The sequence below is a fragment of the Arachis hypogaea genome, chromosome 5, assembly GCF_003086295.3.
Source record: "Arachis hypogaea cultivar Tifrunner chromosome 5, arahy.Tifrunner.gnm2.J5K5, whole genome shotgun sequence".
Classification (NCBI taxonomy): Eukaryota; Viridiplantae; Streptophyta; class Magnoliopsida; order Fabales; family Fabaceae; genus Arachis; species Arachis hypogaea.
The window spans coordinates 47,517,920-47,537,374 of NC_092040.1; positions in this window are offsets into that span (position 1 = coordinate 47,517,920).

The window sequence follows — 19,455 nt, forward strand, 5'->3', positions numbered from 1 at the left end:
GGAATAGTCTTCGACCGAGTAGTGACACCCACAGTAGTCTTCTTCGGAGAAGATCGGGCAGAAGCCTCCCCAGCCTCGATATTCCGAGCAGCCACAGACTTCTTCGTCCGACGAAGGAACTTCATGGAATCCGCCTGAGAAGACATCTCTGCAGAAATAAAAGAAAAAGGATTACCACAACAGAAATTCCACCAAAACAAGGAAAACCAAAATACTAAAAAAGATGAATCTCTGAGAGGTCGGGAACTACCTAACTCGGAACGGAGAAGGCTTGGATCTCCCAACATTTTCTTCGTGTCCAAGTGAGGTGCCCGACCCCATAAACTGCTCACCACACCCACAAAAGCCTGCTCCACCTCATCTAGACTCTCAAAGGTATACTTAACAGACACTACATTCTCCTGCCAATAAAGAGGAAAAGAAGGCTCCCCACTCTCGTCTAGAAAGAAAGGTCGGACGTCTCCAGTAGCCCGGACCTTGAAATAAAAGTTCTTAAAATCATGAAAGGACTCATCATACAAGGTACAAAACTTCCTCCCCTGGTTAGCTCTAAAAGAGACCCAAGATACCTTCCCTCCACCCGACCCCGGCTTCGTCAACACAAACAAATAGGAAAAAAGAGAAATAGAGGGAGAGACGCCCAAAAACTGACACAAAAGTTGAAACAGCTTTAAAAACGCCCAAGAATTTGGATGGAGCTGCGTAGGGGCAAGGTTACAAGACCATAACACCTCGGACTCCAGATCGGTAAAGGGAAGTCGGACACTCAGCTTAGAGAAAAAACAATCATAAGCATAAAAGAAGAGCTTCTCGGAACTATCTAAGGGCGGGAAGCACACTCTCTCCTCGGATTCCGGGGCCACTAGTTCGTAATCCCTCTCAGACTCCCTATTCTCACATATGCTACAGTGCCTACGGAACCTAGCTAAATACTCAGAATCTACCACAGAAGGGACTCTTAGAGGAAGAGGGTCTACCCAACCAAGACCACGTGGAATCTTAGTCGACATCGCTTGAAGAACCTTTCGAGACATAAAATTTTTACCTACAAAGAAGAATACAGCAGCAAGCAAAAATCACATAAAGAAGACAGCAAAAACCCATTCAGCAAAGCAAGAACGCGGCAACCCAGAACAAAAATACCGGAGAACAAAAAAGAGCCCCCCCATATACAAACAACAAGCAATGGCGGCGCCTCTTTTCGGGGCAACCCAGGCATAAAGAAAAAAGAAAACAAACAAGAGCCACACAAACAACAGAAGCATATGCGCACAAGAAAAGAGAAACATGGGAACAAACCTGGAAGAAAGAAACGAAGACGACGAACTCCGAAACAAGGAGAGCGAAACGACGGCACAGAAGGAACCCCAGAAAGACACACGGAGAGATTCGGGGAAGCAGAGCAAAGAGAAAGAAGAAGCAGTGCTCGGAAAGGATAAAGAAAAACAAAAACGCAGAAAAAGGAGGAAAGGGGCAAATAAATAAAGCCTTCACAGAGCCCGAACGGAAATCGAGGAAAAACGGTAAAATGCAATAAATGCAGGAACGGCCATTTTTGAAATTTTGAAAAAACTACTATGCCCGAGCTCGACCTCCCAAAAAGGACGAACTCGGGCAGGGGCACTGTTCATACCCTGACCGGGCTCCTCCAACTCGGTCAATTCATAAAAGGTCCGACCTCGTCCTAAGGCTCACGCCTAAAGGTCAGACCTCGGACAATAAAGTAAAGAAGGCCCATCAAAAGGAACGCAGCCCAAAACCTAAAGGCCGAAAAGGCCTAGAAAAGGCGGTTCCACAAAAGATAGAGATAAAACTCCCAAAGATAAGATAAGATAAGAATATCTTATCCAGGGAAGATCACGGCCAAACTACTATAAATACACTGGAGCACCCAGGTATGACATTCATTCCACATTCTACACATATCTGCTTGGACCCATGCTAACTTAAGCATCGGAGTGTCATTGCAGGTACAACCACCAACCACTCTACATATCAAGCTCGGGTCCCTGAACCCCCACCTCGGGTCTTTCCAGACGACCGAGCTACACGTTTCAGGTAACCCCCGGAACACTACCTAAAAAATGCCAAAAAGCGTATAAATTATCCGCTCATCACAACACCAAACTTAAATTGTTGCTTGTCCCCAAGAAACTGAAAATCAAATAGGATAAAAAGAAGAGAATATACTATAAATGCCAAAATATCAATGAATATTAATTTTAATTAGATGAGCGGGACTTGTAGCTTCTGAATAGTTTTGGCATCTCACTTTATCCTTTGAAGTTTAGAATGATTGGCTTCTATAGGAACTTATAATTTCAGATAGTGTTATTGATTCTCCTAGTTAATTTTGTTGATTCTTGAACACAGCTACTTTTATGAGTCTTGGCCGTGGCCCTAAGCACTTTGTTTTCTAGTATTACCACCAGATACATAAATGCCACAGACACATGACTGGGTGAACCTTTTCAGATTGTGACTCAGCTTTGCTAAAGTCCCCAGTTAGAGGTGTCCAGAGTTCTTAAGCACACTCTTTTTGCTTTGGATCACGACTTTAACCACTCAGTCTCAAGCTTTTCAGTTGGTCCTGCATGCCACAAGCACATGGTTAGGGACAGCTTGAATTAGCCGCTTAGGCCTGGATTTTATTTCCTTGGGCCCTCCTATCCATTGATGCTCAAAGCCTTGGATCCTTTTTACCCTTGCCTTTTGGTTTTAAGGGCTATTGGCTTTTTCTGCTTGCTTTTCTTTTCCTTTCTATTTTTTTCGCCACTCTTCTCTTTTTTTTCAAGCTTTTGCTTTTTCACTGGTTTTTCTTGTTTCAGGTATCAATCTCATGATTTTTCGGATTGTCAATAACATTTCTCTTTGTTCATCATTATTTCAAGAGCCAATAATTTTAACATTCATACACAACAAGATAAAAAATATGCACTGTTCAAGCATTCATTCAGAATACAAAAAGTATTGTCACCACATCAATATAATTAAACTAAATTCAAGGATAATTTCGAAACTCATGTACTTCTTGTTCTTTTGAATTAGAAACATTTTTCATTTAAGGGAGGTGAAGCATTCATGGAATTATTCATAGCCTTAAGACATAGTTACTAAATACTAATGATCATGTAATAAAGACACAAACATAGATAAACATATAACATAAAAAAAAATGAAAAGCAGAAAAAAATTTAAGAACAAGGAATGAGTCCACCTTAGTGAGAGTGGCGCCTTCTTGAAGGACCATTGATGTCCTTGAGCTCTTCTATGTCTCTTCCTTGTCTTTGTTGCTCCTCCCTAGTGATTTTGGTGCTCCTAATAATCATGTGGAGGAAAATGTATCCCCTGAGGTATCTCAGGGATTTCTTGATCAGGGAATTCCTCATGTTCTCTTGATGTATAGTCAAATGCTCTTCTACTGAGCTATGGACCCTTGAGATGAATCTCTCCATCTCCCATGACTTGGAGGTGGAAGCTTTTTGTCTTCCCTTTTCTCTTTTTTTTTTCATTTTGAGGTTTCTCTGGCCTTAGGTGTAGTATAATCACCAAGCATCCTCCTTGCATTGTTATTATTTTCGGCTGCCATCTCCTCTTCTTTTTCAAAAATTTCTGTAAAGTTTTCTCTGAATTGTTGAATTTTAGTTTCTCTTGACTTCCTCTTCAGAGTCCTTTCAGGTTCAGGATCTGCTTCAATAAGAATGTTCTTGTCCTTGCTCCTGCTCATATGAAAAAGAAGGGAACAGAAAATAATAATAGGGATCCTCTTTGTCAAGATATAGAGGTTCCTTTATGTGAGTAGAAAAGAAGAAGAATAGGAAGGAGAAGGGGAAAATTCGAACTCAGAGAGAGGGGGTTCGAATTTTAGGAGGAAGAGAGGTGTTAGTAAATAAATAAAATAAATAGAAAGAGGTGAGAGGGATAGAAATTCGAAAAATAAATTTTGAAAAAGGGATAGTAATTTTCGAAAATTAAAATGAAATAAAATTAAAATTAAAATTTGAAATAATTAGTTAAATAGAAGAATTTTGAAAAAGAGGAAGGTAATTTTCAAAAATTAGAGAGAGAAAATTAGTTAGGTGGTTTCGAAAAAGATAAAAGATAAAACAAACAAATAAATCAATTAGTTAGTTGAAAAAGATTTGAAAATTAATTTTGAAAAGATAAGAAGTTAGAAAAGATTTTTGAAATTAAAGTTTGAAAAAGATATGATATGAAAAGATATGATTAAAAAGATATGATTTTAAAAAGATATGATTTTGAAAAGATAAGATTGAAAATATATTTTTGAAAAGATATGATTTTAAAAGATATGGTTTTAAAAAGATATGATTGAAATTAGTTTTGAAAAAGATTTGAATTTTAAAATCACAATTAATGACTTGACTCACAAGAAATCACAAGATATGATTCTAGAACTTAAAGTTTGAATCTTCTTAACAAGAAAGTAACAAACTTGAAATTTTTGAATCAAAACATTAATTGTTGATGATATTTTCGAAAATATGATGTAAAGATAAGAAAAAGATTTTGAAAATATTTTGAAAAAGATTTTTGAAATTTTTGAATATGATAAAAAAATGGAAAAGATATGATTTTTGAAAAAGATTTTAAAAAGATAAGATATTTATTTTATTTTTTTTATTTTTGAATTTTTGATGATGAGAGAGAAAAACACTAAAAATACTCAATGCATGAAAATTTTGGATCAAAACACATGATGCATTCAAGAACACTAGGAATGTCAAAATGAACACCAAGAACACTTTGAAGATCATGATGAACATCAAGAACATATTTTTGAAAAATTTTCAATGTAAAGAAAACATGCAAGACACCAAATTTAGAAATCTTTCATGTTTAGACACTATGAATGCAAAAATGCACATGAAAAACACCATACAACACAAAACAAGAAAATATAAAGATCAAACAAGAAAGTTCATCAATAACAACTTGAAGATCATGATGAATGCAATGCATGAATGCAATTTTCGAAAAATGCATGATGAATATGCAATTGACACCAAACTTAGAACTTGACACAAGACTCAAACAAGAAACACAAAATATTTTTGATTTTTATGATTTTCTAATTTTTTTTGTATTTTATTTTTATATTTTTTCGAAAACATATAGGAAAAATAAAATAAGAAATTCTAAATTTTTAATATGAATTCCAGGAATCATGCAATGTTTGTCTAAAGCTCCGGTCCAGGAATTAGACATGGCTTAATAGCCTGCCAAGCTTTATGTGAAAGCTCCGGTCCAAAACACTAGACATGGCCAATAGCCAGCCAAGCTTTAGCATACAGCTAATATTCCAAATAACTTGCCTCTATGAAGATGGTTTTGAAGCCTCAGTCCAAAAGAATTTAGACATGGCTTTACAGCCAGCCAGGCTTCAACATGCTTCATGAAACTCTAGAATTCATTCTTAAAAATTCTGAAGAACAGGATAAGTAATATAATTTTTTTTTCGAAATTTAAAAACAATAAAACAAAATAAAATAAAATAAAATTACCCAATCTGAGCAAGAAGATGAGCCGTCAGTTGTCCATACTCGAACAATCCCCGCAACGGCGCCAAAAACTTGGTGCACGAAATTGTGATCATCAACAATGGTGCCATAAACTTGGTAGCACTCTCAAACGTGAATCACACTTAGTCACAACTCCGCACAACTAACCAGCAAGTGCACTGGGTCATCCAAGTAATACCTTACGTGAGTAAGGGTCGATCCCACGGAGATTTTTGGTATGAAGCAAGCTATGGTCATCTTGTAAATCTCAGTTAGGTGGATAATAAAAGGTTATGGAGTTTTCAAATAATAATAATAGATAAACAGAAAATAAAGATAGAAATACTTATGTAAATCATTGGTGAGAATTTCAAACAGGTGTATGGAGGTGCTTGTCTCTGTTGAATCTCTGCTTTCCTACTGCTTTCATCCAATCCTTCTTAATCCTTTCCATGGCAAGCTGTATGTAGGGCATCACCGTTGTCAATGGCTACATCCCATCCTTTCAGTAAAAATGGTCCAAATGCTCTGTCACAGCACGGCTAATCATCTATCGGTTCTCGATCATGTTGGAATAGAATCCCTTGATTCTTTTGCGTTTGTCATCACGCCCAGCAATCGCGAGTTTGAAGCTCGTCACAGTCATTCAATCCCGGAATCCTACTCGGAATACCACAGACAAGGTTAGACTTTCCGGATTCCCATGAATGCTGCCACCAATTCTAGCTTATACCACGAAGATTCTGATTAAGGAATCCAAGAGATATGCGCCCGGTCTAAGGTAGAACGGAAGTGGTTGTCAGTCACACGCGTTTATAGGTGAGAATGATGATGACTGTCACGGATCATCACATTCATCAAGTTGAAGTGCAACGAATATCTTAGAACAAGAATAAGTCGAATTGAATAAAAAATAGAAGTACTTGCATTAAAACTCGAGGTACAACAGAGCTCCACACCCTTAATCTATGGTGTGTAGAAACTCCACCGTTGAAAATACATAAGTGATGAAGGTCCAGGTATGGCCGAGAGGCCAGCCCCCAAAACGTGATCACAGGATCAAAAATACAATCCAGGATAAAAATATAATAGTAAAAAGTCCTATTTATACTTGACTAGCTACTAGGGTTTACAAAAGTAAGTAATTAATGCAGAAATCCACTTCCAGGGCCCACTTGGTGTGTGCTTGGGCTGAGCTTGAACTTTACACGAGCTAAGGCTTCTATTGGAGTTAAATTCCAAGTTGTAACATGTTTTTGGCGTTCAACTCTGGTTCGTGACGTGTTTCTGGCGTTTGACTCCAGAATGCAGCGTAGAACTGGCGTTGAGCGCCAGTTTTTGTCATTTAATCTCGAATAAAGTATGAACTATTATATATTTCTGAAAATCTCTGGATATCTAATTTCCAACGCCGTTGAGAGCGCGCCATTTGGAGTTCTGTAGCTCTAGAAAATCTATTTTGAGTGCAGAGAGGTCAGAATCCAACAGCATCAGTAGTCCTTTGTCAGCCTTTTATCAGAGTTTTGCTCAGGTCCCTCAATTTCATCCAGAAATTACCTGAAACCACAGAAAAATACACAAACTCATAGTAAAGTCCAGAAATGTGAATTTAGCGTAAAAACTAAAGAAAACATCCCTAAAAGTAGCTAAATTATACTAAAAACTACCTAAAAACAATGCCGAAAAGCATATAAATTATCCGCTCATCAGGCACATGAGTTCTTTTTTTTAGTACCCTACCTATGGCCACTTTATGGATCCCGCGATGGGAGGCACGGTGTTTTGGGGAAATTTGCATACATGTTTCTACTACCTTCCTGATTGTGCTTTTTCCCATCCTCTACTTAGTCAAGAGTTCAACTTGAACATGCCATACGACATGTCTCTCTCCGAGCTATACCCTAGCAGAGGCCAATATCCATTCCCGCCTCAGCCTCTAAACATGGAGGCATAGTTATCAGAACTGAATTGGTAATTGACCCGGTCATTTGACTGGGTCACGGAGTTATTGGTTCAACCGGTGAGTCATTGATTTACCAGGTTGATCCGGTCATAATTAAATAAAAATATAAAATTATAAAAGTAAAACTAAAATTTAAATACATACTTTTAAAAATACATTAATAACAATCAAATATGAATTCTTAGATATAATTTATAGTGCAAAATGAGATAATAAATTAGTCACTAGTACAAAATACTTTCTCAATTTAAATAAACAAGAGAAAAATAAAAGATAACACAATCAATATCAATATATTAATATGTTTGTATACTATGTGTTCTTACTTGTTTGGTATCTATATCAATCCATAATTAAAAGGATAAAAAAAATAAAATTTCATTTATAGTTTATTATATATTAATATTTGTCACATATTATATTGAGATGCATGCTGGCCTAGTGGCAAGAGGGGAGGCGTGTTTGCTGGCTGCTCTGTGTTCAAATCCCTACTTCACTCATTTTTGGAGTAAATTGGACAGATGATTTTTTGTTAGAATTGAATGAAACTTGCACTTATTTCCTTCAATAGCATGCTTTTGAACTTTATTCCCAAATTATGCTTGATTATAAAAATATGCTCTTTTGTGCTTAATTTGATCTATTTTATTCCATTTGCCTTCCATTCGATGCCTTGATGTGTTTGTAGTGATTCCAGGTGTATAAAGTAGGAATGGGTTGGAGAAAATGGAAGAAGAGCATGCAAAGTGGAGGAAACATGAAGAAACAAAGGAGATGAGTTCAGAGACGTATGCATGTGCACAACCTCTTGTGCGTATGCACAGGGGCCCAAGCAGAGCGCGTGGATTATTTCGAGCGTGTCGCGTGTCCAGCCAAGCATCTCCTAGTGTGCGTACGCACAGGTACTAGTGCGTACGCAAAGGATGGGATTTTCACAAAGTGTGCAGACGCACACGCCTGTGCGTCCACACAGGTGTCCGCGCATGACTTCATTAAAAAGGCACATGACTCGCAATTTGAGGGATTTGGAGGCCCATTTCTAAAGTATTTTAGCTCATATTAGAAGGGGAATGAAGGACATAACATAGCATATCATTAGTATAGTTTAGGAGTAGGAGTAGAAGTTTTTTAGTTTAGTTTTCTCTAAGTTTTTCATCATCTCTACTAGGGTTACTATTAGGGTTTTACATTCAAGGTGTCATTTCCATTTTTGATCTTGAATTTTGCTAATTTCATTGTAAGTATTCTTTTGTTATTACTCTTTATAGTTACATTGTCATTACTCTTTCTTCTAATTCAAGTTATAGTTCAATTTTACTTCTCTTTTACAATTTTAATTTCTTGTTGATAAATTTGGTGTTTGATGTTTGTTCTATGCTTTCTTATGTTATTCTTGTTGATTGAGGTCAATTGTTGCTTTTAATTTCAAGTCTTTTCTTATTTTTCTCATGTTTAAGCTTTTTGCCCACCAAGTGTTTGACAAAATGTCAATCATGGTTTTAGGCTAAATTTTTGTCGCTTGGGTAAAGTGAGCAATTGGGTTCCTAGAGTTGGAATGTCCAACATTTAGTGTCAATTCCTGGATTGTTAATTATTCTTGTTCCCACTAACGCTAATTTATTGCTAAGGCAATTAGCAAGCAATTTAGGATTTGTGGGTTAAGAACACTTATACTCATTTAACTTACCTTCCGATGTGAGGGTTGATCAAGTGAGACTAATCCAGCATAATTGTCATAGTTGTGGTTCCAACAAGGAGAGGACCCTTAACTCATTCCAAGCCAAAACCCATTTTTATGCTTTCAATCTTTCATACATTGCTATGTTAATCTCTTTTATACTTTACTTGTTTATATTACATAGTCGGTTCTTTAATTTCTTTATTAGTTCAATCATAAAATTTTGCATGTTCTTTTATTGCTTTATATGTTCATTTCTTCATTGACAACCCCTTGATCACTATAACCGGAATTTGTACACTCATTGCCCTTAAGTGATTCCTTGGGAGACGACCCGGGAGTCAAATACTCTCGATTTTAAATTGGTTGAGTTGTGACACATCTTGTGAATTTCCAATTTGATCAGTGACCGATTGTTGGGTTTAGTTTATGCTTGCAATCGGCCTAGCATCACTCATACCATGGTTCTACGGCGAGCGGGTGCATTGTGGACCCACGCGGGTCTAATGGAATATGGGGTAAGAATCGGCCGATTTTCAACGGGTTTGACCACCGTTGACTGGTCCAATTGCAGGTCCAGTCCAAACTACTAACCGAACTAGCCAGACCACCGGTTCACTAATATTTTGGTCAAACTGGCCGGTCCAGTCCGGTTCTGATAACTATGCATGGAGGAGCCCATCCCAGAGTACCTAATAATCAATGTACCTGAGTACCCACCATCATTCGAGCCTGAGGATGTGAGTAGCAGCAACATCACAGGCATGTCCGAGTGACTCTTTTCCCAATATCATGTCTCTTCAGCTTCCAGTTACCTTCGACCAGCACCAGTAGTAGTAATAGTACTAGTAGGGGTTTTTGCCTTCGCACTTTATAGACTCTATAGAGGGCTAGTTTTTGTGAATATTATATGTATATATACTATAGAATAGGTCCCAGTCTAAGGTGGCTCTTGTGAGTCAAGGCTTGTTAATATAAATGATAAAGTCTGTAAATATTCCTAAATAAAATGCTATGTATGAACTATGAGTACGTGATAAACTGAGACCCCGGGAATATGTGTAATATAAACTATGCATTTGTATGATTATTTGCTCCTTGTATTATCTGCTTGATTTATAATTGTCCCGATATATTCAATTAACTTGCGATCTTGATAGACGTTATAGGTCATATGTAAATAAATATATTATAGTCTTGAGTTTCAAAGGTCAACTGGATAGTAGTGCCTAGTTGCTAGCTTTGGTCATGATGGACTTGAAGTTGGGTCATTACAATTTGGTATCAGAGCAGTTCATCCTTCGTAAAGCCTGGGGAATGGATTGTCTCACTCGCCAAGAAGAATGAAGCACCAAAGATGTAACACCCTAATATTCAAATCCTTATGCTCGAGTTATAAGTCAATGATAATAAGGTGGTACAACTCTCAAGGTGGACTTTTAATACATAGTTTATAAGTATAATTGAAAAGAGTATTAATCGAGAAGGTTGAAAAGAGTAAAAATAAAATCGTGAAGTTGTAACACTCACGTATTGACAAAAAGAAGGTAAAGCATGAAATGAGACGATACAAAAATAATGCCATCGAGAATAATAAGATAAAACAAAATATAAATAGGTAACATAAATAATTAGCCACTAATCACGACCCGCAAAATTTAGGCCGGCTAGGGTACAATATGAAAGTAGTTGACAACAGTATCTCCTAAACTCTCCCAAAATAAACATAAGAGCCTCTATAGGCAAGTTAAAAAGAGTTTAATACATAATATAGGCTTTTTAAAATAAAGGTGGAGAGATTCTAATCAAAATATAAAGTAGAGAATATAAAGATCTTCTCCGTCTCTCAGATGAACCACAGCTCACTTCTAAGCACCTAAACCTGTATCTAAAAAACAAGAGATATATACAGAATGAGAACCCCCGACCCATGGGTTCCCAGTACGGTAAAAGTGCCAAATAAATACAAAGCATTGTAATAAAAACTCACTAAGAATCCTAAACTTCCTTTCACCAAATATTTATCCTATGTTTTCGTTAATCCATAAACAGGCAACTATCATAAGGGAATGCTAAATCTAATTCATCTTCCTCATGCTTCCCAACTTTCTAACTCTCTGATAGTTCACAATTAGAATTATAAACAAAACCATTCCCAGCTATTCTGTTTCAGCAATTGTATATCATTACCTCATATCCTCACCTAGAGCAAGTGAAATCGCTTCACTACGTCTACCTAGGGAGCTCAAATTATCTCATACTCTACCTGGAGCAAGTGAAATCACATCACTGTGTCTACCCAGGGAGCTCAATTACCTCATTCAATAATCATCATCATTATTCAATCACTTCATCAACTCATCTCATCAAGAATAGCCCTCAGCGTCAACCGACACCAACATGAGGGACCTTGACGAGAGGACTTTTGCCGGTAAAGAATTTCACAAAAAATAATCACGTTGTAAGTATAGTTTCTAAACCAACAAAAATCCTTTCGTACAAAAGTTTGGTTGTCACAAGTAACAAAACCCAATAAAATTTATAACCGAAGTATTTAAACCTCGGATCGTCTCTCAAGGAATTGCAGGGAGGTGTATTTATTATTGGTTATGAGTTTTCTAGAAAATTTGGAGTTTGGGCAATGGGCACAAGCATATGATTGTAAATTAAAGCAATGAAAATTAAAAGAGATTTTATGTAATTAAATTAAAAAGCCTTGACCGGGGTATGATTAATTGGAAGTTCTATCGTTGTTGGAATTTTTTCAAGTGTAGTATCAAAAGGTTGTTATTTTCACTTAGTTAACCCTTACTAAATAAAGGAAAGTCAAGTGATTGAGCTAACTCTTATTCGCAAATCCTAGTCCTCTCCCTTGGGAAGGTCTAGCGTTAGTAAATAGAGAATTAGCCAACAACTTCCAAATTAACTATCCACTTGAGCATTCCAACTCAAGTGTCTCCTCTTAATCAATTCATCAATTAAATCTAAGAATGTAAAAAGCTAAATTAAAATCATAAATCTGAAATACCTCAAATTGCATTAAATAGAAATTAAAATCTAACATGAAGAGTTCATAAGCCAATTTGGCTAAAAAAAGAATCAACAAGAAAAATAGAATAAACTAGTAAGCTAGAACAAATAAAAATAGAAGAGAAGTTAAATTAAAGAAATATTGAACCTGGAATGGAGAAGAAGCAATCCTAAAATTAAGAGAAATTCTAAATCCTAATCCTAAATCCTAAGAGAGACGAGAGAGCCTCTCTCTCTAAGAACTACATCTAAAATCTAAAATTGTGAATTATGAATAATGTGTGAATGAATGGATGTATTCCCCCACTTTATAACTTCTAATATGTGTTTTTGGGGCCAAAAACTGGGTCAGAAACAGCGCAGAAATTGCTGGGGCAAATTTTGCCACGTGCAGGTCGCTGATTTTTTTTGCAAAACGACGTGTCCGCGTAATTCACGCATGCGCGTCATTTTTGCTGTATGGCCACTATAACGAATTATATATCATTTCGAAACCCCAGATGTTAGCTTTCTAACGCAACTAAAATCGCATCATTTGGACCTTTGTAACTCAAGTTATGACCGTTTGAGTGCGAAGAGGTCAGGTTGGACAGCTTAGCAATTCCTTCAGTTTCTTGTATTCCTTCCACTTTTGCATACTTCCTTTCCATCCTCTAAATCATTCCTGCCCTGTAATCTCTGAAAACACTTAACACACATATCAAGACATCAAATGGTAATAAGAGATGATTAAAATCACAAATTAAAGACTCTAGGAAGCAAGTTTTCAATCATAGAACAAATTCTAGGAAGGAATTGTAAAACCATGCAAAGAGTATGAATAAGTGTGCAAAGGCTTGATAAAAACCACTCAAATTAGCACAAGATAAATAATAAAATAGTGGTTTATCAGACCTCTTACTTGTACAAACACAAGCAACACAGGCAAGCAATACACAATAAGGTACAAGTAGAACAAGTAGCACATAATCAGGTAACAAAACATATATGATATAGCAATCCAAAACAAATAGACAAACCTAAACAATTCAAACATAAATGATGTATGCCAGCCCTATGGCTAATGATATCATCTGTTGGTTACAAAGCTAACCCGACATGTCCTAGTAGTTAACCATTGGACAGTCCCTGCAAGCGCGCATCCCCAAGCTCAAAAATCAAAATAAAATATCCATGGGGGATAGCTCATTCGGAAACGTATAAGTGTCCGGCCACATCTTACAACGCAGGGTTAACAGAATCTCGGATCTCAACCTGAAGCAAGTGGAACCGACCTACTGTAGCTACCGAAGGAAATCCAGGACTCAGATAGTTTCAATCTGAAATCATACTTGACTAGGAGTAAGTGTGGGCTAACTACTGCATCTACACCAGGAGTCTCAAAACCAAACCCAGAGCAAGTGGAATCACTCCACTGCATTTACTCAGGCAGGTATATCTCACCATGTCCTGGAGCAAGTGGAATTATTGCCACTGCCTCTACCCAGGCAGGTATATCTCACCATGTCCCAGAGCAAGCGGAATCACTCCACTGCATCTACCCAGGCAGGTGTTTAAAAGCTCAACCTGGAGCGAGTGGAATCACCACTACTGCCGCTACTACACAGGCATCACAATCTCTATCTGGAGCAAGTGGGACGAACCACAACCCTTGCTACTACCCAAGCATCTCAAACATACATTCATTCAAAACTCCATAATTAAACTCATTTATCATAATCCTCCTTTCCCATCTCATACCCAGAGCAAGTGGACAATGCTACTGCCTACTACTCGAGGTCACACATCACGTTCAACATTTTCCATCATTATTCATTTACCACATTTGATTATTAATCATATACATCTATATACTCAGTCATAATTCAATTCTTATCACAACCATCTGGCTCATACTATACACAACACTTTCACCATCATCCTCAACAACTCATAATATACATCCACAAGTCACTACATGTCCTAGCTTCTTTTCATTACTAGGCATACTATAAAAATTTAGGATTTAAAGGATGAAAATGGAGGTTTAGAAGTCTGAAATTCGGCTTTAAAAACTCAAAAATTAATTTTTGCTGAAAATTTCCACACGCACGCGTGGAAAGCAGAAAAAGGAAGTGACGCGTGAGTGTTGTGCGCGTCAGTCACGCGTACGCGTGGGTGCGTTTTGTGCTCCTCGCACAAAACTAGCACGGTACCAGTGCAACTCTCTGGATTTTCTACTAGGCACTTGCATTAATACAGCGACGCATACGTGTTGGCCATGCGCACGTGTGAGAGAGTAAAAATCGTGAGTGACGCGTGCGCGTCGGCCATGCGTGCGTGTCGAAATACGTTTTTTTATTTTACTAAGTCTGAAAAAGTTGCAGAATTTCATTTTTAGACCTCAAACTTCAGCCACACCTAACTTTTTCTACAAAATTCCTTTTTCAACCATTTCTGAACTTTTGAAAAGATCTTTTGAATAAAATTTCATAAAAATTCAATTTTGAAGAATTCCTAACTTTGAGGACCGAGTTACAGGCCGCCGAAGTTGGTCAAAATTAGTTTTTACCCAAAAGCAGAAATCACCAATTTTTCCAATATTCACAAGACAAATTCATTTTCGCTCATCCAAATGACCACAACCTAACCACATTCACATAATTACACTCAACCAAAACCAAATCTACCTCATCTACACAATTCAATTCAATTTCGTCAACTTTCACTCCTAAATTTCTACTTTCTTATTATTCCACATTTCTCCCATTCATTCACACACTCAATATTCAATATCCATTCAATCTCAAATGACATCACACAATACACACATTACTTACCTTCCTTACCTCTTTCCGGCCTTTGGCCCAAGATTCACGACCTCCAGCCCATATTCATAATTTAAATACATATTCTAGAAACCATTATTCATTATCCAATTCATCAAATTCTTAACACACCAAACATACAAATTCACACAATTCTCAACCAAATCATTAATTTACATTACATATCAACTATACATATTAGTACCAACCATTTACGCAATCCAAACTTAATCCTAGGGGCATCTAGCCTAGGAATTCTCATTACACCAGACGGTACTTAAATGAAACTTAAACCGTACCTTAATGACGGCGGTTCACACCCAAACTTGAGTTCCTTTCTCCAAGGCCCACAAGCTTAAACCTCCACACCAAAGTTCCAAAAGCAAATTGAATCTTCCCATTGTGCACCAAAATCACCAAATACACTAACACAACCAATTTCACATATATACATTAATCTAGGGTTCATGAAAATGATAAATCACAAGGGTTGGAGGGTTTCACATCTTAACCCACTGAAGTTTGTGATGAATATCACCCATGGCTCATTGGTGCATGAAATTGTGATCTCAATGGCGCCAACAACGTACAATTGTAATATCACTCTTTTTCACAACTTCGCACAACTAACCGGCAAGTGCACTGGGTCGTCCAAGTAATAAACCTTACGTGAGTAAGGGTCGATCCCACAGAGATTGTCAGCTTGAAGCAAGCTATGGTCACCTTGTAAATCTCAGTTAGGCAGATTCAAATGGTTATTGAGTTTTAATAATTAAAATATATAACATAAAATAAAGATAGAGATACTTATGTAAATCATTGGTGGGAATTTCAGATAAGTGTATGGAGATGCTTTATCCCTCTTGAATATCTGCTTTCCTACTGCCTTTATCCAACCCTTCATACTCCTTTCCATGGCAAGCTGTATGTAGGTGGTCACCGTAGTCAATGGCTACTTCGCATCCTCTCAGTGAAAAAGGTCCTCTACGGTTTCCCGCATGGCTAATCAGCTGTTGGTTCTCGATCATGTAGGAATAGGATTTACTATCCTTTTCTGTCTGTCACCACGCCCTACAGTCGCGAGTTTGAAGCTCGTCACAGTCATCCCATCCTAGATCCTACTCGAAATACCACAGACAAGGTTTAGACTTTTCAGATCTCAAGAATGCTGCTAATGGATTCTAGCTTATACCACGAAGACTCTGATCTCACGGAATGGAAGGCTCTGTTGTTAGGAGAGGTACCCATGCGTCGTGGACCTGGAATCCAAGAGATACACACTCTAGCTTTCGCAGGTAGAACAGAACTGTTTGTCAGGCACGTGCTCATAAGTGAGAATGGTGATGAGTGTCAAGGAACATCACATTCATCAGGTTGAAGTGTGAATGAATATCTTAGAATAAGAATAAGCATGAATTGAATAGCAAACAGCAGTAATTGCATTAATACTCGAGGAACAGCAGAGCTCCACACCCTTAATCTATGGTGTGTAGAAACTCCACCGTTGAAAATACATAAGTGATGAAGGTCCAGACATGGCCGTGAGGCCAGCCTCCAAAACGTGATCAAAGGATCAAAAGATAATCCAAAGATCTCTAATACAATAGTAAAAAGTTCTATTTATACTAAACTAGTTACTAGGGTTACAGAAATGAGTAAATGATGCAGAAATCCACTTCCAGCCCCACTTGGTGAGTGCTTGGGCTGAGCATTGAAGCTTTCACGTGTAGAGGTCTTCCTTAGAGTTAAACGCCAGTTTGTAACTTGTTTCTGGCGTTTAACTCTGCTTTGGAACTTGTTTCTGGCGTTTAACGCCAGAATATGGCAGAAAGCTGGTGTTAAACGCCAGTTTGCGTCATCTAAACTCAGGCAAAGTATAGACTATTATATATTGTTAGAAAGCCCTAGATATCTACTTTCCAACGCAATTGAGAGCGCGCCATTTGGATTTTTGTAGCTACAAAAATTCCATTTCGAGTGCAGGGAGGTCAGAATCCAACAGCATCAGCAATCCTTTGTCAGCCTCTGAATCAGATTTTTGCTCAGGTCCCTCAATTTCAGCCAGAAAATTTTTGAAATCACAGAAAAACACACAAACTCATAGTAAATTCTAGAAATGTGAATTTTGATTAAAAACTAATAAAAATATACTAAAAACTAAATAAATGATACTAAAAACTATATAAAAATAATGCCAAAAGGCGTATAAATTATCCGCTCATTGCTCATACTAAAGCACTCCTAATCAACCAAAATTATAAAATTACTCAACACCCATAACCAAACTCAAATTTAAGGGGAAAACAAAAACTAGGCAGAGGACAGTAGAATACTCACCACAAAACTTAGATAGAATTGTAGAGGATGAGAAGAGCGACGTGTGGCCGCAAACAACTTGTTAATCGGAGTTCCGGATCAAAAGTTATGGTTATTTGAAGTTTGATGGAGTTAGTATTTTCTCTCTTCTTCCTCTCTTCTCCATTTCAGCGCCCCACACCCTTTCTTTAGGGTTAATAAGCTGAAATGCTCATAACTAATATTTATATATGTTGGGTCCTGGGCCCACTTAGGCCCGGTTCACTTGTTTTAGTCCGTTAGCCCAACTTTGGGCCAAAACTTTTAAGATTAGAGTTTTACATCGTATTTTAAATATTTCTAGCTTTCCAAATTATAATTTCTCATTTCCTAACCTTATTCACTTATAATTAATTTATTCAGCTACAATTCTGGATAGATCACAGCCGGTATTGCCGGTCAAATTTTTAGTCCGCATTTTTACGTAGAAAACTATGTTTTCCGACTCAGAAAAATCCACTGAGTCCAAATTTCATATTTAAATTATCAAATTCTGATTGCTAAATTTTCTAACCATGTTCGCTCCTATTAAATTTATTATTTAATTAATTATAGTTTGGCCGTGTTTTACAAAAGATATGCAGAGGTTGGTGTGCAACATGGCATGCATAGGGCATGCAACGCGCCAGAGAAGCTGCTCCCAGGGATGAAGAAAATGGTTGGTGTGCAACACACCATGTATATGGCATGCAACATGCCACTGACCCGAGCAAGTGCAAGCCTCCATTCAAAGCCCAAGCCGACATGGGATGATGAGAAGTTGAATCACTAAAAGCCTTGAACCTGAATCAGAATTGAAAGTTGAATATTTAATGCAAAAAATTTGATTTGATTTGATTTGATATTGAATTAAGTTTGAATTTAATGATTAGGTTTCGTTTTAGGTATAGTATATAAGGTTCTTGAAAAATTTGTCGGCGGACTTTCAGATCTTTTTGCCATTTTTCATTCTAAGTTTTAGGTTTCTATTGAAGCATGAGTCACTAATCTCCTTGGTTAAGGTTAGGAGTTCTGTTGATTCCTATGGACTAATGTTATAGCTTTTCTATCTTGATTAATCCATTGATGTTTTCTTAAGAAAAAATTTTCGTTCTTCATCCAAAGGATTTGAATATGTTGGAAAAGAATTCTCTTCTGACTTGAATTCTCTTAATATCTTGAAAAAGTTAATTAATTAAATTAAGCTTGAAAACTTCTTCTCATAATTCTTAGGTTCTGAACTTGGACTTGATAAGTGACATCAAATCAATCAAGTTTGGTGCTTGAAAATTGTGTGGTTTTTAAATTAGTGAACGTTCTTAACCTCCTGTCATAATTAGTTAATCAATGAATTAATAATTAATTAGGATTAGAGAAATTGAATTGCCAAGAAATTGGAGTTTATTACTTATGATTTTCCATAAATACAGCATTGCTTGATCAAGGTGAAAAGTGAAAAACGTTTTTCTGAAAGTTTCAACATCTTTAAAACCTTAACTCTTTTGAATCATATTTCTTTCTCAATTACTTATGGCTTGCTTTTATTCATTTCTTTGCTTTTATGAAATTGCTCTTGAAACCTTTAATTTTGATTGTTTGACTAGAATAATCAATTGACTATGGCTTGCTTAATCCATTAATTCTCATGGGAATGATAACCCACTCCCATTATTACTTAATACGATCTAGTGCACTTGCTGGTAGTCTGTGGTTTGTAAAATCTGCATCATCAAACTGGGTGCAACTCCAAATCTATCGGTTTCCTGATTATCTCCCCGTCCTTGTCCTCGACCTCATCCATATCCACGAGATGCCATTCGGGTCCTGTTCACACCAAATAATTGATATCAAGGTCATCAGTCTCAATATCTTAAGTCTCGTGCTTCAAAGTCCCAAAAGCATGCTCATGAAAATTATGCTACATTTATCAATCAGATATCCTAAATAGCATATAAGCACAACCTAGATTATGCTTTGAAGCATAATCAGTCTATTTCTTAGGCTCTATAGGAACGAACTGCTCTGATATTATAACGTAACATCCTACCACACAAAGCCTTATACTATAGTCATTATGACACCTAAAGAAGAAGATACATACATAATATTTGAAGAATAATG